The 22,992-nt window shown below is 45.2% G+C and overlaps 1 protein-coding gene across 1 annotated transcript in view; it reads left to right on the top strand.

Annotated features, from left to right (window-relative positions):
• Positions 1 to 4,140: 4,140 nt before the first annotated feature.
• LOC112060114 (tigger transposable element-derived protein 1-like) overlaps positions 4,141 to 22,992 on the top strand; it is a 41,139-nt gene continuing 22,287 nt past the window's right edge. Inside the window, exon 1 of the mRNA XM_065580570.1 lies at positions 4,141 to 4,320. The gene's annotated coding sequence lies outside the window, so the exon portion shown is untranslated. The remainder of the gene's footprint in view (positions 4,321 to 22,992) is intronic.

A 22,992-nucleotide genomic window follows, 5' to 3' on the forward strand; every position in this document is an offset into this window, starting at 1 on the left:
ACCTTCATTTCAATTTCTTGATAACTATATTAAATGCTTTTTATATACTGTAAATAACCCTATATTACTGGACCATGCTGCCAAAATAACTTTGATTATAACCCAGAATATCGTAAAAAATCCCTGCTATTCTAGTAGGGTTTTGTGTTTTTTATTTTCTGTTTTCCAGTAAAGGTCACAATGACTGAGTTATAGTGAGTGTGTGTGTGTTAGCTCTCTTCCTACTGCCCCTGCACAGCAGCTGTTGTGCATTAATGCTCCACTGAAATCCAAAGGAATGTGAGCAACTACCTATGTACATTAATCAGCACAGCAGCTGTGTTCAGCCTAGATGTACCTGGAACATTCGGCAGCCGTCAAGTGGTTCATGCCAGTGTAGGTAATGTAATTGTGACGAGGTAACTGATATCAGCGCCAAATAAAATCATTTGAGTGGATGCAATGGATAGTACATTTGATTAGTAATGGAGTTTCTTGTGTAATTCTACTCTGAAGAAAGCAGCATTACCTAGCACTTTCACCTGAAATATGAACAGAAGTTTTTGTTATCACCCTGAATACGTGAATAGATTTCTCCTTGTTGAAATCTATTGTAGCTCAGTGTATACTAGATGGATTACCAAGTGTTTTGTGTTGTGCATTAGCCCTTCTAGAGGGACCATTTCCTTATTGTTAGATTTCATTCAACAAAGATTGAAACATTGAAGTATTGGTAAAGTTATAAATGCATATTACATGTATTGTATTGGCATAAAGCTCCAGTTAAGATCAGGCCCCACTGTGCTAGATTTCATAGATTTTAGGACTGGAAGGGACCTCGAGAGGTCATCGAATCCAGTCCCCTGCCCTCATGGCAGGACCAAATACTGTCTAGACCATCCCTGATAGACATTTATCTAACCTACGTACATGTAGAGTTTATGTACATATAGAGTTTTTGCTAGCACCAAAGAGAAAACAGGTCTTGTGGCCTGTAGTGGTGCAGGTGGCCCACTCCAGCAGGGGGTGGAGCAGAAGCAGCCAAGGAGACTGTGGAAACCTGCAGCTAATTAGGGAGGGGCTTGTTAGGAGCCAGACAGGAGGCAGCTGCTGGGGCAGCCCAGATATAAGGAAAAACAACGAGGAGTCCTTGTGGCACCTTAGAGACCAACACATTTATTTGGGCATAAGCTTATGCCCAAATAAATGTGTTGGTCTCTAAGGTGCCACAAGGACTCCTCGTTGTTTTTGCTGATACAGACTAACAGGGCTACCACTCTGAAACCAGATATAAGGAGCTGCCCCATAGAGCAGAGGGGAGTCTCTCCCTGACAAGCAAGGGAGGAGGGCTGGCTCCCAGAGACAGCACCTGAGATAGAGCAGTGCTGCGCAGGTTCAGGGGAGCGGAGGGTGAGCTCTGGCCTGTTACCTACTAGGCTGCAGGCCCCTGCCAGAAAGGGCCAAGAAGGTGCAAGGGCCAAGGGGAAGTGGCCCAGGGGCGATAGGCAGACAAGGGGAGAGAAGGAGGGCAGAGAGGCTGCCGCTAGAGGGTCCCTGGGTCAGGACCCAGAGTAGTGGGTGGGCCTGTGTCCCCCCTGCACTGGACCTGGCCATGGAGGAGTATGACCAATACAGACTGCAACTTGCCCCTGAAGTGAGGGGCTAGACTTTGGGTTGTGGTTGGCCCCTGTGGCGGGTGCAAGCCGAAGGACTGCCATTTACCCCCAGAAGGGGAGAGAACGGAGGGGGCACTGCCAGAGGGCTTTGTCCAGAAGAGGACGCCGCAAGCCAGGGAGCAACATGGGTCCCAGACAGTGGAGTAGAGCAGATAACGGGCAAGACACCACCCGCAGAGGGTGCTCCGGAGCTAGACTGAGCTAGTTTCCGGAGCAACCAGCAGGAGGAGCCGTGGTGGTGAGTCCAGCAACCTGTTACCCAGCCAGTTGTGAAACTGCACAAACATATGAAAGTTCAAGATGGAATTGTCCACTTGACTATCTTGAAATCACCTTGATTCCCACTCTGAGTTGTAAAAGTCATCCTATCAAAAAGTAAAAATGATACATAAATGATAGCTCAAATTCCTTAGAAATCCCCTTGCGGGGAGGGATAGCTCAGTGGTTTGAGCAATGGCCTACTAAACCCAGGGTTGTGAGGTCAATCCTTGAGGGGGCCATGTAGGGATCTGGGGCAAAATCAGTACTTGGTCATGCTAGTGAAGGCAGGGGGCTTGACTCAGTGATCTTCCAGCTCTATGAGATAGGTATAACTCCATTTATTATTACTCTGCAGGGTGAAAATTATGTGTTATCATCTGGTTGGTTTCTTCTCTCTAGAGGATGTCAGCATTGTATGCATACAGGGGCATATTGTGGCTGGCCTTGTGAGTTGAAGGGAGATGTTGTCATGGGACCTTCCCTCTTTTTCATGTGTGAATGCAGACCTGTGCAAGGCTAGTGCTGCCCATAGTGCTTACTTTCCCTACAGGTTACAGTGAGAATGGGGCTGTGACATCCCAAGTACATCCCTCTTCATTGGCCAGGAGATCTGATAAAGAGGGGAGAGCATGCTGCACCTTTCACTAAGTACCAGAGCACAGCATGCAGTTCCCAAGAACCAGAATATATCCTTGGGATTCCTTCTTACAGCAGAGCCCTCCTTCATCCTATTTTATATCAACATGGGTCATGACTTTAATCCACAGGGCTCTGTCCTTGGTCTCCTTCTCTCTATATATACCTTATCTCTAGAGTATCTCATCCACAAACAAAAATTCAACTATCAGCTCTATGCTAATGACTCACAGATATCTCTACTCCAGAGCTGTCTCCTTCTGTCCAAGTGAAAATCTCAGCCTGTCTCTGTAACATCTCCTTGTGGATATCTAGACACCAACTCAAGATCAACATGGCTAAAATAGAGCTCTTAATATTACTCTGCCCCAAAAACCTCCCTGATACCTCCTTTCTTGATCACTGTGGACAACACCACCATCTTCCTTAGCACACAGGCCCATAACCTGGGTGACATCTTCAACTTGGACCATTCTGTAGGTCCTCCCATCAAAGCTATGTCTAAATCTTGCTCATTCTTTCTGCACATGGCCTTTCCTATACATCCACTCTGCTAAGCTCTCATTCAGGCTGTCCTCAACATCCTTCACTCTGGCCTTGACAAACACAATCTCACCTCGCTCATATCCATCCATTTATTGCTGCTACAAAGATCATTTTCCTAGCCCATTGCTTTAATCATGTCACCCCTCTCTTTGAATCCCTCCACTGGCTCCTTCTCTATGGCATCAAACATATAAGGTGCTTGTCTTCACTTTCAAGGCCCTTCACAATATAACCCCAACCTATCATTTCTCATTTGTTATCAAGATGCTGGCTCCCACCTCCACTCAGCCCATGATCTCAGTGTTCATTGCCCACTGATTAAATTTTCAAACAAGCACCTTCATGCTTCCTCCCCTCCTTCCCCTCAGGCTTTACAGAGAGGAGCTCCTTTTAAATATCCACAAAGATACCTCATCCTCCTTCAAATCACTCCTTAAAACTCTCCTTTGCTGTGATTTGAAAACTTGACAAGGGTTAGGCTGTTGGTGTATTAAGACTACTGCCTATCATGCTGACTAATACTGTCTCATTGTTTCCCTGTACTTTCCTATCAGTCTATCTGTTGTCTCGTCCTATACTTAGATTGTAAACTCTTTGGAGCAGGGAGCATCTTTTTGTTCTGTATTTCTACACCATACAGCATAACAGGATCCTGGTCCATGCTTTGGGGCTTGTGACCAGGTGTATAAACCCTGCACGGATACCAGAGAAACTCCATTTTGTTTCCCTGGCTTCCATTTTAAATAAGCAAGAATCACTCCACCATTAGATGGAAGCTGCAGGTCACATAGCATTGGCAGAAGATCTGAATTGGCGGGGGAAAGGATGGTAACAGTAGATCATAACACTGAGGAAAATAATGGTGGCAGTTAGAAACAAGGCTAAAAATCGAACTGACCATTTGGCATGTGTTGGCATGCATCCAAGGAATGTTGGCAGTTGGCATGAATCCAAAAGACAATCTGACAGAAGGATATAAGCGGACGTGTCCAGACAATTCTGCCAAGACGGTCTAAAGGTTAGTGTGTCAGTGGGAAATTGAGAGAGTAAGAGCTGCAGAAGCAGAGACCTGAGAGCTGACAGACAAGTAGGCAAGCAAGCAGCAGCAGAAGCAGCAGCAGCAGCACAGGGAATCCTGCCACTGGAGCAGATGGAGGAGAGACAGGGAGAGAGGAGAGAGAGAGAGCGTAGGAGAGACAGCGTGGTGAAGTCAGCAGACAGGGTAAGCTTGTCAGTTATAGTTATAGAATAGTATAGTGTTATTGTGTAGTGGGGGGAGGGTTAATAAAGATATAGGAATGTGTGTTAATTGTAGGAGGAATTTATATATGTAAGACTTAAGGTACATTAAAAACTGCTGTCAGCGACCTGTGAAAGACTGGCCATCTGTAGCAAGGCACAGCCACCTAGGGTCATCTCAACTGTATGTTATTGCGGTTTGAGGTACTCTTTAATTTGCTATAATGGATTTGTTATTTTGTAATATATATAGGGTGACCAGATAGAAAGTGTGAAAAATTGGGATGGGGGTGGGGAGTAATAGGTGCTAATATAAGAAAAAGGCCTGAATATCAGGACTGTCCCTATAAAATCGGGACATCTGGTCACCCTATATATATAGAGAGAGAGAGAGAGAGAGAGAATGAATACCACTTGTGTCAATCATTTATTTATCAGAAGGCTGTATCCATGTCATCCAGATATTTCCTTAGCCACCCTGGAGACCCATACCTAATGAGAACCAATTAGTTATATGTTTTCAGGGTAACAGCACCAGTGATAAAGGGGTTAAAGAGCTGTTGTGGGCAAGGCAGGCCCCGTCAATCATGTCAGTGGTGAAATAAGGGCTTACAAGCAGGAATTCCCAGTCAGTTGCTGTGCTGCTCTGGGAGTAGACAATGGCTCTACAGCGCCCAAGAGCAACTCCTGAAAGCCTTCAAAGGAATTGCCCTCATCAATGTCCCCATGCCTACAAGGAGATAACAGACTCTGATATACTGCCCAAGTAGGATAGGTTTGGCAAGCCACAAGGTGAGACATTAGGTGATTGGTACCACTACCCTCTACTTCTTTTGGGGTTAGGGAATCTGGGACTATACTAAAGGGACTAGGGGAGTGGGAGACAGGAGACCCGTTCCCTTCAAACACAATCAGACTAGTTGACTCAATTTGTATCACAGATGGGGCACCCCAAGGACTTTTCAGTGTCCAGACAATAGGAGATGCCCATCAGCAGCCTGAGAATTGTAAGAGGGCTCCTAGGCTCTATGGCTATACAAATAATAATACAACTGACAGATCATAAGTGCTTCACAATCCTTCAAAGACTCGCTATGAATGAATGAATGAAACATTTACTCTTATTATTCTAAGAATTAATGTTTTAGAAAAAAACAAGGGGAAGGCAAACAGCACTTTCAGGAACAGTCTAACAACATTAAAGGGGAAATGGCTGCCATGTATTTGCACTAGTTATACATTTAAATACTAGAATATTTTTGAGGTAGCAGAATGAATGTAAATGTAAGTGAAATGACCAAACTGATCATCTTGAATACTGCTAAAGACAACATGAAATGGAAATTTAAACCTGGATAGGGTTCAAGAAAGGGTCTTGAAAGAGTCTGCAGTAGAAACACCAAAAAATTCACTAAGGCAGCAGTTCTATAAAAGGATTTTGTATACTGAATGATGATGTTATATCATGCCATTGAATCTCACTAGACAGGTCTCCAGCCTCATGTAATAGGGACTGGAAATGCATCCAACTGATATGTATTAGCTTTTATGAGTGGATGGCTGGGCTAGTTTATCACCAAAGCCAATCTCTGAGCATCAGCAGTTCTTGTTATCTCACTTCTGATGGAATGAGAGAGGGGTGGGGAAATCTAGCTCCTTTGGTAACCAGCAGCAGATTAATTTTAATCTGGAAAGTAAAGTGCTTTGGAGTCTCCAGAAGACCTCTGGTAGGTTATTTCTATCAGTGTTGTTTCTCCAACTTGTCCATATCTTCCCTGAAATGTGGCAACCCAGAAGTGGACACAATACTTCAGTTGAGGCATAATCAGCACAGAGTAGAGTGGAAGAATTACTTCTTGTGTCTTGCCTACAAGACTTCTGCTAATACATCCCAGAATGACCTTCTCATAAACAAACTAGGGAACTACAACCTAGATGGAGTTACTATAAGGTGGGTGTATAACTGGTTTACTGTTGCAGCAGTGTTACATTGTTTAGCTTGTGATTCACTATGATCCCCAGATCCCTTTCCGCAGTACTTCTTCCTAGCCAGTCATTTCCCATTCTGTATGTGTGCAACTGATTGTTCCTTCCTAAGTGGAGTACTTTGTATTTGTCCTTATAGAATTTCATCCTATTCAGACCATTTCTCCAGTTTGTCCAGATTATTTTGAATTTTAATCCTATCCTCCAAAACACCTGCAACCCCTCCCATCTTGGTATTATGCACAAACTTTGTAAGTATACTCTCTATGCCATTACCTAATCATTGATGAAGATATTGAACCAAACTGGACCCAGAACTGATCCCTGTTGGTCCTCACTCAATATGCCCTTCCAGCTTGACTGTGAACCACTGATAACTACTCTCTAGGAATGGTTTTCCAACCAGTTATGCACCCACCTTATAGTAGCTCCATCTAGGTTGTAGTTCCCTAGTTTATGAGAAGGTCATACAAGATAATATCAAAAGCCTTACTAAAATCAAGATATACCACATCTACTGCTTCCCCCATCCACAAGACTTGTTACCCTGTCAAAGAAAGCTATCAGGTTGGTTTGACATGATTTGTTCTTGACAAATCCATGCTAATATTACTTATCACCTTATTATCTTCTAGGTGTTTGCAAATTGATTGCTTAATTATTTGCTACATTATCTTTCAAGGTGCTGAAGTTAAGATGACTGGTCTGTAATTCCCTGGGTTATCCTTATTTTCCTTTTCATAGATGGGCACTCTATTTGCCCTTTTCCATTCCTCTGGAATCTCTCCCATCTTCCATGACTTTTTGAAGATAATAATTAATGGCTCAGATACCTCCTCAGTCAGCTCCTTGAGTATTCTAGGATGTATTTCATCAGGCCCTGGTGACTTGAAGACATTTAACTTGTCAATGTAATTTTTACTTGTACTTTCCCTATTTTAGCCTTTGATTCTACTTTGTTTTCACTGACATTCACTGTGCTAGACATCCAATAGCTACTAACCTTTTTGGTCAAAACTGAAACAAAGTCATTTAACACTTCTGCCATTTCCACATTTTCTATTATTGTTTTTCCCCCCTCATTGAATAATGGGTTTACCCTGCCCTTGGTCTTCCTCTTGCTTCTAATGTATTTGTAGAGTGTTCTCTTGTTACCCTTCATGTCTCTAGCTAGTTTAATCTCATTTTGTGCCTTGGCCTTTCTTATTGTGGTTTTTTTATATATTTATCCTTTGTAATTTGACCTCGTTTCCAGTTTTTGTTGGACTCTTTTTTTTTTTTTTTTTGAGTTTCAGATCATTGAAGATCTCCTTCAATAATTGAAGATCTTCAGATAATTGAAAATCTCCAAATTACTGAAGATTTTGGGATTATTTGCATTATTTTAATGACAAGAACATATTGTTCACCTACTTGTATGTTAAAATGCAGTCATACTGATGTGCTAGTTATCAAAAATCAACTACTTAATAAAGGAAAAAATAATGGACTTCATTTAGCATGTTGAGGGCTTGTTGGCTTCCAAGGACACACTAAATGTATTTTTGATAAATGAAAAAAACTGTGATGGTTTTTTGTGGGGGCGCAAGGAGTGTTAAAGTCTTATTGTAGGCTAAGGACATTAGTAAGCATTAACTTTGTCTGTAAATTGAGTCTTGGAGAAGATTTTGGTGTGGTTTGTTTTGTTCTTTTCTTAGTTACAATGTGAATCAGAGTGTAATCTTACTCTGGGACATGATGTCACTATATGGACTGTGCAGAATCACACTGGCCTTTTCATTACTCTGTCTCATGGCAAACTCTGAGCTAAGGTCAGAGTGACCCCTGGGTCATTTTTGGCATTACTGACTTCTGAACTGTGAACATCTGAGTTTCTGATTATTTTTCCCTGTACATTTAAACTAGCACTATTGCAAGTTGAATCCCATTTGATTTCCCGACCATGGGCCTGCTCCTGCAAATGCAAGGAAAAAAAGATACTTGCATATGTATTTGAAGGAAGAGACCCTATATTTCTAGCCTTTCTGGGTGTCTTTGTATAATTTCTCTACCACCCAATTTAGTGTCAGCTGCAAATGCAACTTGTGTTCTTTACTCCCTCTTCCAGATCAATCCTGTTAAAGACTGGAGCTGGTCAGGAAATTTCCATTGACAAAATCATTTTAAGGAAATATGGAAAAGATTTTCCCACCATTTCTAATAAATACATTGCATTTAAAACACATATATAGAACGTAGTTGCTTAGGTCTGATTCTTTACATGGTTAGGTGGTTATAAGGGAGTTTGCTCAGAGTTGCGTCTGGGGTAGAAAAGCTTTGGTATTTCAGGCCTTATCCACACTAAGCGCTAAATTCTGAACTTGCTTACATGCGTGTAACTGAGATCTGAGTTTGACCCTATGTTTGAAACAATGCTAGCAACAACCATGTTTAAGCATGGCTGTTGCTAGCAAGGAAATTGTACTGGAACCCTGACCTTTATGGACAAAGATTTATTTACAATGGTAACCATATGTTCACTGGATTGGATTTGGAGTAACAAAGTACCTCACTTGATAGCATCAATAATTCTAAAATCTAATTATCTGTTTTTTTCTGCTTTTAGCCTGTCATCAGTCTAGCTTTATGTTGTCATTTGTATCACTTCGAATAAACTTCAAAATTAATTTCCTTTAGCCATTTCATTATGTTTTTCTTATAAGACACTGGGATATAATCATTTTTGATTATGTCATGAATTTGTATTTTCTATTAGAGCAAGTAAGGCTGTAATCTAGTTTTATAAGGTAAGACAATATAATGTAATATTGTGGATTTTAAGGTCAAGAGGTGTCACTTTCACAATGATTAAATATTGAAATGGATTTTTATTGTTACCTAATTTAATACGAGACAAAATTAAGTGAGTCAGCTGAAGATGGATCAGCAAGGTTCTAGGTAATGACAGATCAGGCCTGTGTTTCGATTGCAAAACCTTAAATCAGTTTCATTTTGGGGAATAACAGAATATATGATACAGCTTTCTCAAGGCAGAACTGGGAAGAAATGATGGATTGGCAGAGTCTACACACACACCTCTGGGGTTTACCTTTATTGTTAATTTTACTAAAAAACAAAAACATTTGTTTGTTTTCTCCTGACCATGACTTGTTCCTAATGTTTCATCTTACAAGGCCCTTCTATCTCTGCACTTCATTCCCTCTTCCCCCTCAGAAAGACAGTGGCACAACTTTTATATTCTGAATTGAAACTAATGAGCTTGTAGCAGGTTAGCAGTTTTTTTTCCTGAGACACCTCACCCTGTTAGCATGTGTTGGTCCTGCTGTCTTAGATGTATTCTAAATCTGGTCACTGTTTCATCCTTTCTCCTTCCCACCTCAAGGGTACCATCTAGGATGTACGTGCCTTTGTTTTCCTCTGTGCAATCCATCTAGGACCCAGCTCCTTTAAAAGCAGTACAAGGTTTGACCTGAACAGAGCCCCATGAGTCTTTGGATGTGGACCGTCACCAAAGTCGGTCTCCACAGATGAGCTTGCAGGATCAGTACCTTATTCATTAATACTACTATACATAAAATAATAGAAATCTTAATTAAAAGAACATCTACAAAAATAAAGTTGCAAAGCTAAAATCAGATGTTGTCAAGAGCGCATTTGGCTGCTATGAAAACACTTATACTGACAAACACTTTTATAAAAGCTGAGAGCCCCAGCCATCACTCCATCCCTGACAGTGACTTGAAGGAACTAGGGGCGGGAGGCAAAAAAACCTTTCCCTTCTCAGCTGGAACAAAATGTTGGGGTGATGAGGGGGCTCTTGCTTTCTGTGAACCCTAGTTTAAATAACACTTTTTTTCTTTATAGTACTGTGATGAGTTGGAATTAAGGCTCTATTTATTACTTATTTGATGCGTTCTATATTTTTTCTCCTTGGAGTGAATTTATATTGTGATGAAGCTCAAGAAGTGTTTAGCTGAAGGTATTCCTAGTAGTCATTTTATTGGGATACACTATATAGGCAGCTCTCCCTGGGATTTCTCTCTGGCTGTTCTATATGCTGTCTACCATTGTTCTTTTTCTATACTCCTGTTGTTGAAGGTGTTCAACACAAAGCAGAAAAATAAGGGTGAGGCTTATGTAGGATGACCAGATGTCCTGATTTTATAAGGACAGTCCCAATTTTGGGGTCTTTTTCTTTTATAGGCTCCTATTACCCCCCACCCCTTGTCCTGATTTTTCACATTTGCTATCTGCTCACCCTAGGCTTATGTAGAAAAGTTTATAGCAGTAGATGCCTTTGTGACCCCAAGTGGGACCAAAGCTACAAGGAGGCAGTTCTGTTAGCAAACAATGATGATCAAATTCCCCTTTATCTACCATGATACATTAAGCTGTTAAAGTGGTCCAAGAAATACCAGATGTTATGTCTTTGGTTTCTAAAGCTGCTTCTAAGGTTATACTTGAAACTACTTTTTTGTGGGAATGCAAAGTTCGGAAGTTCGGTTTGATTTCATTGAGAATCAATTACATTATATTTACAAAAATATCTGAGTGGAGAGAAACAGGCAGAGGTAGTGGCAGCAGGGAGAACGCTCTCCTCCCTACATGGAAAGCTACTTAACTGACTGTCTGTTTAGGTGATAGACTGGCACCCCGGGGCCAACAACAAGGCCATCCACCCCTAGCGAGAGGGTAGGAAAAGGCATTCCCCTTTGTTTTGTATTGTGAATTTGTTTCCTGTTGTTTGCGGGAGGAGTACTCCTTGGGCCTGCCCCGAGGCAGGAGCAAATTTACCATGAAACAAACCATGTGGTGGGATGGGGCCCCCAACAACAGGGGGGCCCCCAAAGTGCAGGACAAATCTCATCTGACAACCTGCCCCCAAGTCCCGGCCAGCAGCACAGCAGGGCTCAGGCAGGCAGTGTCCCCTCCCCCCCAGGGGGCACACAGAGACGTGCCAGCAACAGGGCTAAAGCGGCTCACCGCCCTCTCTGCCTCCTGCCCTCCGTGCCGCACTGCTCCCAGAAGCGGATGGCATGTCACTGCGGCCCCTGGGGGGGGTCTCTGCGCCCTGCCCCGAGCGCCAACTCCACAGCTCCCATGGGCCGGGAACTGTGACCAATGGGAGCTGCGGGGGCAGCGCCTACGGGTAGTAGTTCACAGAGACCCCCTGACACCGCCGCCTAGGAGCTGCTGCCAGAGAGGGCGGTGTGCCGGTCGCTTTGGGAGCCACGCCACCCGAGATAAGTGCCACCCCTCCTGCCCCCGTCCCGCACCCCACCCCACCCCACCCCCCTGCCCCAGCCCGGAGCCTGCACCCCGCACCCAAACTTCCTCCCAGAGCCCGACCCCCGCATCCCCTCCTGCACCCCAACCCCCTGCCACAATCAAGGTACCTCACTTTATTTTCATTTACTTCCCATTACTTATAATATAGGAGAAGGAAGAAGAAAAAAAGAATGAAAAACACGGGGGGGACAAAGAGGGGGAAATAAAAAGAACATTCTCTCTTCTTGGCTGGGTCCTGAGGGAGGGCCCCAAAAATGAAGCTACGCACAGGGCTGCACTAACTCTAAATCCGCCATTGCCCCGAGGCCTACCTGGAAAATATTGACAAATAAACACCAAGTGGGAAAATAAATATTGTCCAGTTTGGGGCTGATTTACTCCAGGCCCCCCACTGCCAGAGGGGGAAGTGCTGAGCCCGGTGACATGGAGGAGGTACCTTGCCATACCACCCATTTTTGAAAATTCTTGCCCCCTCTTCTCTTTTCTGTTGTGTAGAAAAGTTTTGCCTAGTGAATTATTCAGACATTTGAAAAGAGACAAACAGGATATCGTGAGGTCTTTTCTTAATATTTTACAGACCCCCAACTCCTTTTCTGTATGACCGTGTGTGTGTATATATATATACTTTCTCTAGAAGTCTTGTTGTAACAATCTAGATAATATATTGCAAAGAAAAGATAAAGAAAAATACATTTAAATGCCATTAAAAAGTAAAATAAAGCCACACATGGCAGCCAAAAATAGACTAGTTCCCAAAGTGTGACTCAAAATACAATTATTGTGTCTGTGCCTGTGAACATGCCTGGAAGGAAAATGGAGGACTCTTAGGAATTTGAACAGTCATTCCTTGTTTGCCTCACATACAGCACTTTGCTCAGAGATCTCCATAGGCTGGATATGTTATGGACTTTAACTCTTTTTTTAGTCTTCCATTTAAGAGTGTCATTCCAAGTTCTTCTACATGTACCAAATAGATAGGCACTGACCATTATATCTTGGTCATCAGGGGTGGATCAGAGACATTCAGAGCTAAACATAAGCTTCTACAGTTTGAGCCAGGGTACTGTTTCCCCTACCTGCAGGTGACTTATATCCTCTGGAGACAGGGTCGGCTCTAGGCACCAGCAAACCAAGCACATGCTTGGGGCAGCAGAATTCTAGGACGGCATCCTAGGACTGCATTAGCATTTTTCACAGCCGCATCACATTGACAGTCAAATCACATGGGTCTAAATGGGTTTTAAACCAATCTCTTTGTTGGGGGAAGTGCCCTTTGGAGCAGACGCTGCAACTGAAGAAATTGCACAGACAAGCTTCCCAATCACATTAATTCTCAAGTGGCAGTTAAACATTCAATAGTAGAGCTGATAGAAAAAATGGAGAAAAGCCCAGTGACAATTTTTGTGACATGTTCACCCTGTTTTGTGTCACAATTTCAAACTTAGAGGAACAATTGCACCAGCACAAGGTGGGTTTGTCATATGCTGTTGTCAAGGCTGTATCCCCACTTTGAACTTTAGGGTACAAATGTAGGGGCCTGCATGAAAACTTCTAAGCTTAACTACCAGCTTAGCTCTGGTCCGCTGCCACCATCCCAAGGCTAGTTCCCTTCCCTGGGAAGCCTTGAGAAACCTTTCACCAATTCCCTGGTGAATACAGATCCAAACCCCTTGGATCTTAAAACAAGGAGAAATTAACCATTCCCCTCCTTCCTCCCACCAACTCCTGGTGAATACAGATCCAACCCCCTTGGATCTAAAAACAAGGAAAAATCAATCAGGTTCTTAAAAAGAAGGCTTTTAATTAAAGAAAAAGGTAAAAATCATCTCTGTAAAATCAGTATGGAAATTAACCTTACAGGGTAATCAAACTTAAAGAGCTCAGAGGGCTCCCCTCTAGTCTTAGGTTCAAAGTACAGCAAACAAAGATAAACACTCTAGTAAAAGGTACATTTACAAGTTGAGAAAACAAAGTAAAACTAAGACGCCTTGCCTGGCTATTTACTTACAAGTTTGAAATAGGAGAGACTTGTTTAGAAAGATGTGGAGAACCTGGATTGATGTCTGGTCCCTCTCAGTCCCGAGAATGAACACACTCTCAAACAAAGAACACAAACAAAAGCCTTTCCCCCCCCCAAGATTTGAAAGTATCTTGTCCCCTTATTGGTCCTTTAGGTCAGATGCCAGCCAGGTTACCTGAGCTTCTTAACCCTTTACAGGGAAAAGGATTTTGGAGTCTCTGGACAGGAGGGATTTTATAGTACTGTACACAGGACAGCTGTTACCCTTCCCTTTATAGTTATGACAGCTGTCAAAATAGGGAATTAAAAGTCTGAGATTTTCTTCTTGGCTGATCCTACTTCCCAAGCTGCTTTTGAAAATAGAATGGTCAAAGAAAATTCTGTTTTTAAATTCGAAAACATAAACTATCCATTACCTTAAGTAAATTAGGGAAATGGTGGGACTCAAGAATTCGACAATCATTTCTTTACAGCTGAATGGACGGGAACTGCCACTTTTTCTCCTCTATTGACAGAGGAAAAACTCAACAGCCATGGCAACTGTGGCCATGGTGCCATTGAATGTCTCGAGACCTTGTAGGCAATGCTAAGAGTTTAAGAAATGCCCCAAAAGCCTGGGCCAGGTATGGCTTAGCAGGGAAGCATTCTCAATCAGTTCCTGAGTGACATGTTCTAATTGCCTCCTGAGAGGAATGAAGAAATTCAAGTCTCCTATCTCTCCCAAAGAGCATACATTTCCTTACACTTGCTCACATGGAAAGTCGGTGCCTGATTTACTGAACTCCTTAGGCCCATCCTCTGAAAATTCATAAACACAGCCTCACTGACAGGTTTGCCAAACACAAAACAATACCCTAAGCTAAATGATTAAAGCAAAGAACAAGAATAGAATAATAAAGGAATATCCACGGGAGCAAGAATTCTTAAAGGTGAAAAGTCCAGTTTGCAAGAGAGCTTTAAAATAGACTTACCTCTTTTTCATGTATGCAATCCTGTGCCATTAAATAGCTTTTCTAGTAAAAGGGCCATGACATCTACATGCCTTTTGCTCCTGGAGAGGTAATTGCTTTTCAGCACAAGTCATTTCAAGCTCTGTGCCATAAACTGAGTGACACAGTGGACAAGTAATATTGTGTTCCCACAGCACAAATTAGGAAGGCAGCAGACCAAGAGAGTGACCATATGCCCACCAGCTCCCCTGGATTTCAAATTACAGCATGTGAAGCACTAAAAAACCCTGTCCAGCAATTTGTTACAAAATGGACGGTATTCCAGCCCATATTCTTTCAGAATAATTCTGGTGTAAACTGGTTTTCAGATGTACTGTGAATACCTGGTACTTCAAACAGGAAAGATTTTTATTGTTCATTTTTAAATGTCTTTTGATTGTTTTGCATTTGAAATTTGTTTCTCGGCTATGTCAGACATTGTGACTGTTTTATAATGATTTCAGCTTCAAATTCCCAGCTCATAGCTGAGTGAAATGAATATGTAGCTCCCTGCTTACTCAGAGCGGCGCTCTGTCCCGCTCTAGTGGTGGCTAGGCCAGCTAGAGAATGATGAGCCTGCTACAGCCTTGACTAAGAGAACCGTGTCTTTTAGCTCATGCAGTAGAAGCTTATGTGTTTAGCTCCAGAGACTCCCCAGGTTTGATCCCCACTGCTGACGCCCATGTGCAGGTCGGTGTTACAAATATATAAAGTTTAGAATATAATATCAAAAAATTACTTTAAAAGAATGTTAAGGTTGCAGAATCAAGCCCTCAAACGTTAGGAAAGGCTAGAATTCAGGGTTACCTATGCAACCTTAATTTCAGCCACCTTGTGCACATGCATTATTATGCAATCTTGAATTACACGACCACATACTATCTCTTCCGCAGGACCCCTGCTTCATTCAGTGTTCAGAATGGACAGCACTCACTTAATGAGCTGCTATTCAATATTTCATCTTATCCTTATTGTTCAATGTGTGGCCCTATGTCTTATTTACTGCATGCTGCCCTGAAAACAACATTATTATTATCCTCATAGGCTTTTCTGCGGTGCTTAACGCTATAGTATCTAAGTGCTTCATAAACATGAATTTATCTTCACCATACCTCTGTGAGGTAAGGGGGTGTGTGATGGGATGTGTAAAACCCACACTGGGTTCAAAGGGGTTAAAGGACAATATTGGGCCCAGGTAGCTCCACCCCTGAAGATCATGATCCAGCTGAAGAGAAAGCTTAAAAGGGAGCAACTCACTCAGAGTGGGGAGCAAGACAGACCTACGAGGGCTCCTGAACAAGGGGGCCAAAGAAGCCTCCCTCTGGGGAGAAGGATGCACACTGAGCCCAGTTGGGGCTGAATGTTCAGTTGTATTTTCTTTTGATATCTTATATTGGACTTGGAGCCCTGGGAAAGATGGAGTGTAGAAAGTGACATAGGGAGGCACTAAAATGAGCCAGACCCTGACTGGCTCTCAAAGTCCTGGTTGAAAGCTCATTAGAGTGGGAGGGCCCTGGTTCCCCTACCAACTGCCCCTGCTACAGAAGGGACATAAGTCTCATTCCCACCCCACTCACTGTCTCGTAAGGAGAGGACAAGGACAGTGAAAACACAAGGTGAAGCTAAAAGCCCATACATTGATGAGGAATTGGAATGAAAAACCATCCCACTGGAGGGTGAGGCTGGATCAGAGATGATTGGTACCTGCTGATAGTGGGGGAACACAATTTAAAGGGTCACTCTCAACAGCTTGAATCACACCCCTCCCAGGCATGCCTCCCCTTACCTTCAGCAGCCCCTCCCTGCAACTCCCAGCTGTTTGCTGTTGCCTCTCCCCACGGAGATAAAGCAGTGGCCCTTCTCTGCAGCTCTGCCTCTCCTTGTGACCGCAGCTTGCAGCTCATCAGCTCCACGAGCTGCTGCACAGGAAGGGGCCCCAGCCAGCAAACTCCGGCAGAAATCAGGGGTGGGGACACGTGCCTTCTCATGACCCCCCCCGGCCCATGTGCCGCCTCTGGGCTGGATACTGGATGTGCTACCTATTAGACCATGTAGTCCTCCGAGGACTCTGTTACAGGGATTATTATACCTATTTTACAGATGGACATCAACATGGATGGCGGGTGAACCCCAGTCTCAGGGAGGCTAGCCCCTGGCCTGGCCTGCCCCTTCTACCTGAGATCCCACCCCTCTCACGGCAACCAGCTCCCCTTCCCCCACCCCAGTGCGCTGGGCGGGCGATGCAGTCCCCGTCCCCCAGCCCCGGAGCACCGGGTGGGTGGGCGGGCAGCGTGGCCCATGGTCCCCCTCCCCTAACCCCAGAGCATTGAGTGGGCAGCGTGGCCCATCTCCCTCCAGCCCCGGAGCGCAGGCCAGCCCCCATTAGCCCCAGCCTGGGGCCACAGCCACGGGGGGGAAGAGCCCCCAGCAGCACAACGCTGGGAAGCAGGAAGGGGTCTGGCAACGGAGTATGGGTGGGGCCACGCAAGGCTGTTTGGGGAAGCTCAGCCTTGCCCTGCCTTCAATACCTGCTGCCCACAGACACCAGGGAACACAGATTACGGTTAAAAGTGTCCACTAGTCTGAGACACACAGGATCTGATTTTTCAGAGTATTTAGCATTATCTAGCACATTATATGTTCAAAGTACAGCTCCAGTTGATTTCTGTTGCAGTTGTGAGTGCTCAGCACTTCTGCAAGTCAGATGCCAGTGCCTCAAGGCAGGCAACCAGAAAATGAGGAACCCATAATTAGTGACTACCTGTGAAAAGTTTTGTTTAAGTGACTTAGCCAGCGTCACATGGGAACTCTATGGCAGAACCAGGGACAGAATCCAATTCTCCAGGACAATATTCAATCGTTTGGTCCCAAATTCAAACCACATGCTATGTTTCAATTCTGAAACATCACTGTGATTTTCTAAACATAAAAGGTATTACTGGCCTTAGCGATCAAACAAATTGAAAGGGGGAGGAGAGAATCTCAAAACATAGTGTGGAAATAGAATTAAAATCAGTTAAGATAAAGGAGTAGTGAAGGGGACTCTTAACATGAAGCTATTTTGTTCATAAAAGGTGAAATTCAGAGATGCACACACACACAGCCTGAGTAATGGGCTATGTGGGATGCTACACTAGCCTTAAGAGGAACCAGAATCCCCCACTCTAATCTGGGGACAGGTTGCTGGTATGTCTCTCCTTCACAGGGGCTGAAGCAATATACAATTCCCCTCCATGCTCCTGTGTAGCTATTCCCAACACCATATTTAAATAAGCAGCAATCTGTAGCCCCACCTCCAATATGCTCCTCCACTCTGGTATATTCTGAGCTGATTAGAAATCCATCTCCCCAGTGTGCTAAGGATGTTTCTCCCACACCCCATCCCTCGAACAGATGCTGTAAGTCTTCTGCAACACAGAGAACTCACACAGCCTTCTTCCAGGGAAGACTTTAACCCAAATGGTATCAGAGGGGTTACTATAGGATATAATTACATAAATGTTCAGAGAGAAGTTTAATAGATCTCTCAACTGGTTTATGTAAAAATCTGCAGGGCTAGAAGTGGGGACCCTGGAGATCATGGGCCACTGATGCCACCACATCACCACTGTCTGGGCTCCTGTATGAGGATCTTGGGAGGCTGAGCCAGCAGGAAGTACCACCCAGCAGATCCTGAGTGGCAGCTCCTTGCAGCCCACTGATTTGCTGGCACCAGTACTTAAGCCAGGAAGACATGACCGGGAATTTTCTGAACAATAGATACTGCCCCCTTGTCTTGTTTCAGACCCTGCATGTGAGATCCCAGACTCCAGCATCTGACCCTGCCTGCCTCCTGGCACTGGTCTTGGTTTACCCTCCAGCCTATCTTAGACTCTGACCTCCTGGTAACTGGACCCTACCTGTCTTCTGATGCCTGACTCTTGGTTTGCCCTCTGGTACCCGACTCAGCATGACTCTTGATTCCCGGACTGACCACTAGATCGGACCACCCATGACCCAGTCATGACAGTTTATATGTTAAATACTTTCACAGAAAAATTAACTAAATTCATGAAAATCTGTACTGAGCAGCAGGCTTCATCCAGTTCCTTTAAAGATTGTCTTCTCAGGTCATTAACATGCAGGGGATGTAAAGGCTATAAGTAAAGGCTTCCAAATTCAACTTTAGCTGGAAAACCCAGACAATTTATGGCTACAGTCCAATACCTTTATTCACAGCAAGTGGAATTTTCCTTTGTGAGTGGTCCTATTGACTTCAGTGTCCCACCTGTACAGTAAACACTGCTCAACATGACTAAGGATATCAGAAACAGCCTCTTCTCACATGCTTAAGTAGGACGTACGTTGTGCATAAGTTTTCTGCTGGCCCTCTGCATAGGGTGATTTTCACTCAGATATCAGGACACTGCTTTCCTTTATGAACCAGCAAGTTCAGAACCATTGGTGGTTCTTCGAGTAGTGTCCCCAGGGGTGCTCCACTATATGTGCAGTAGTGTCTCCACACCTGGGATCAGAGTTCTTCGGTAGCGGTGCCTGTTGGGCTGCACATGTGCTCCTCTCCATCTCATGCTGTGAGCAGCGTCTACATAGTCCGACAGCCCTCAGTTCCTTTTCGACCACCTTTGGTCTGGGACAAAATCCTGAGCAAAGCCCCTCATACATCCTTATCTTTTAGCAATAATAGTGTTTCCGATATAAAGTTGTAGATTTTAGCCATTTCCTTTGCTTTTTTCCAGGGGAAAGAGAAATATTCTCTTGCTCTTCCCTGCCCGTTATTCTTTAGCTTAGCACAGGTTTCCTTTCCTACGCCCTTCCCGAAATTCTCCCTTCTCAGGGTTATGCCTGGATCCCCTGGGTTCAAGAGGTGCCTCTTCTGTCATGAGACCATCCCCATGAGCAACAGTCACTTAGAAGGCATATGCTGTCTCAGTGAGGGACATGTCTCACCGAAGTGTACCCACTGCCTCAAATTGAAGGCTCGGTCCAGAAAGGACCACGAACTGAGGCTAAAACTTTTACTAATGGAGAGCTCTCTGCAACCAGCCTCAGATCCTGACCCTGATACCTCTCCTACACAGCAATCACCATTAGCATGGTCATCAGCTGACCCTCATTCACCACGCACCACCAAAAGAAAATCTACTGTCTCCTGTCCAGACAAAAAGAAACAGGTCACTCGTTCACCCTCTAAGGAGCTGCCTCAGAGAAAGACTTCCCCTGTGGGATGCCTCAACGTCTTCAGGGCTGAGACTTAGCTCCAGCAACCACCCAGGCATCTCCGGTACCGCCACTAAGGAGAGGTCCAAGGACCCTAAATGGGCAGGACCGCAGACAGAAACACTATCACCCAGGACCAAGAAGGACAGTGCAATAATTTCAAAATCAGTACCGACCACCTCAACCCAAAAACAACAGAGTGCTTCAGCACCTAGCAATCCCTCGGCACTGAACAAGCCCTCGGCACCATCTACTGGCTGCTCAAAAGAACGCACTCCACCCTTGGCACCAGCAATGCTCCCAATCTCTACACAGCCACCCATGCTGATGATGTTCCTCACAGTACCACAGGAGTTTCAATATCCCAGAGACCTGATCATCTCTGACACCCCAGAGTCGCTGCTTCTCCGTAGTGGACTCCCTACAGCTCATGCCTCTTCCTCAGAGACACAACACCACTCCCCTTCATCACCGAGGATCGCACCACCCTTCTCTAGCAAGGAAGAAGAGGAGGAAGAGGAGACATATTCCATTGCACCATGCACTCCACCAGCATATCAAGGGCAGCCATACAGAGAATCATCTCATCCATGATATCCAAACACCAGAAGCAAACCAGGCCTCTGGTACAGACCCCCATGGATACAACCCCATATGCCAGTGGTTTTCAAACCACGGGTCGTGACCCAGTACTGGGTCGTGGAATGTAAGGCACTGGGTCCCGACAACTCTGGTCAGCACCACCGATCGGGCCGTTAAAAGTCCCATTGGCGGTGCTACCTGGCTAAGGCAGGCTAGTTCCTGCCTGTTGTGACACCTAACTGTGCCCAAGAAGTGGCCAGCAGCAGGTCCGGCTCATAGGCGGGGAGGCCATGGGGATCCGTGCACTGTCCCCGCCCCGAGCACTGGCTCCACACTCCCATTGGTCAATGGGAGCTAGGGGTCGGTGCCTGCGGGCGAGAGCCACGCAGAGCGGCTTGCGCACCTCCACCTAGGAGCCATACCTGCTGCTGGTCGCTTCTGGGGCACAACACGGTCTGCAATGCCAGGACAGGCAGGAAGCCTGCCTCTGCATCCCCACTGCGCTGCTGACTGGGAGCCACCTGAGGTAAGCCCATGCCCCGAGCGCCTGCCCCAGACCTGAGCCCACCCCCCAAACCTGGAGCCCCTTCCTGCACCCCAAACTCCTCATCCTCAGCGCCACCCCAGAGCCTGCACCCCCAGCCCAAAGCCCCCTCCCACACCTTGAACCCCTCATTCCTGGCCCCACCCCGCAGTCCTCACCCCTGCACCCCAACCCTCTACCCCAGTCCTGAGCCCCCTCCCACATCCCAAGCCCTTCATCCCTAGCTCCGTTGGGTTGCAGGCATCAACAATTTTCTTCAACTGGGTTGCCAGAAAAAAAGTTTGAAAACCACTGCCATATGCCAGTTCCCGTACATTAGCCCTATTGGAACCCATGGGCTGCATATAGGGTGTACTTTCCCAAACCGCCTGCAGAGCGGAGACAGAGATAAATACACCCTCTGTCTTCATCAGCTCTATACCACCTGAAACTGAACCAAAAGCACGAGAGAAGCAGGAGGAAGAAACTGATGTAGAGGTTACACCGCAAACCCACTATTCCTCATCTTCCCCCAGTGAGGCCATCATGCTATCACCTCCAACATCGGCGGACACTTTTAAATAGTTCCAAAAACAGTTCTGCAGGATTGCGGACTCTCTCCAGAATCTTCCTCTGGAGGAAGTCAGAGAGCAACAGCACAAGTTGCTTGACATCTTGCAGGCCTCTACATCAGCAAAGAGCACTCCTGATCAATGAGGCCTTGTTAAACCCTGCCAAGGTGATCTGGCAGACCCCAACGTCAATACCACCCACCTGCAAGTGAGTGGACAATACTATGTCCCCACTAAGGACATGGAATTTCTCTTTTCCCACCCTACTCCAAACTCCCTTGTTGTCAATGTGGTACAAGAACAAGGGGAAACAACACCACTCTAGGACAACTCCCTAGGACAAGTTAGACCTCTTCATTTGTACAGTAACGCCTCGCTTAACGTTGTAGTTATGTTCCTGAAAAATGCGACTTTAAGTGAAATAATGTTAAGCGAATCCAATTTCCCCATAAGAATTAATGTAAATGGGGGGGGTTAGGTTCCAGGGAAATTTTTTTTCCACCAGATAAAAGACTATATTATATATATATATACATACACAGTATAAGTTTTAAACAAACAATTTAATACTGTACACAGCCATGATGATTGTGAAGCTTGGTTGAGGTGGTGAAGTCAGAGGGTGGGATATTTCCCAGTGAATGCCTTACTGCTAAATGATGAACTAGTACTCGGCTGAGCCCTCAGGGGTTAACCCGTTAATGTAGCCTCACGCTCTACAAGGCAGCACAAATGGAGGGAGGGGAGACAGCATGGCAGACAGAGACAGGACACACACCATGTGTGTGTGTGTGTGTGTGAGAGTGAGAGAGAGAGAGAGAGATGCACATTGCCCCTTTAAGTACGCTGACCCCACTTTAAGTACATTGCCTTTTTAAGTAGATCAGCAAGTTGAGACAGCAGCTGCTGTGAGCAAGCTCCCTTCCTGAGCCCTGTCGTGTCCCCCTCCCTCCCCCCCCGCTCTATGGAGATGGGGTAAGTGGGGGGCAGGAGCAGGGGGGCCCCCTGACATTAGCCCCCCTCTTCCCCCACCCGCACAGCAAGCAGGAGGCTCCCGGGAGCAGCTCCAAGGCAGAGGGCAGGAGCAGCACATAGCAGTGGGGGGAGGGACAGCAGAACTGCCGTCAATTGACAGCCTGCTGGGCAGCTGCTGCACAGGGAACTTAGGGGAGCGGGGAGCTGATAGGGGGGCTGCCGGTCCACCCTGGTTCCAAGCCCCCACCAGCTAGTTCCAATGGGCTGCTCTTTCTGCAAGCAGTGGACAAAGCAGGCAGCTGCCAAACAACGTTATAAGGGAGCATTGCGCAACTTTAAACGATCATGTTCTCTAATTGATCACCAACGTAACAACAAAACAACATTAACTGGGACAACTTTAAGTGAGGGGTTACTGTAAAACATATTCTTCAGCTACACTCCAGTTCCATATCGCTAACTATGAGGCACTTATAGCCGAATATAATCAAAAACTATTCCA

Source organism: Chrysemys picta, chromosome 1, assembly GCF_011386835.1.
Source record: "Chrysemys picta bellii isolate R12L10 chromosome 1, ASM1138683v2, whole genome shotgun sequence".
NCBI lineage: Eukaryota > Metazoa > Chordata > Testudines > Emydidae > Chrysemys > Chrysemys picta.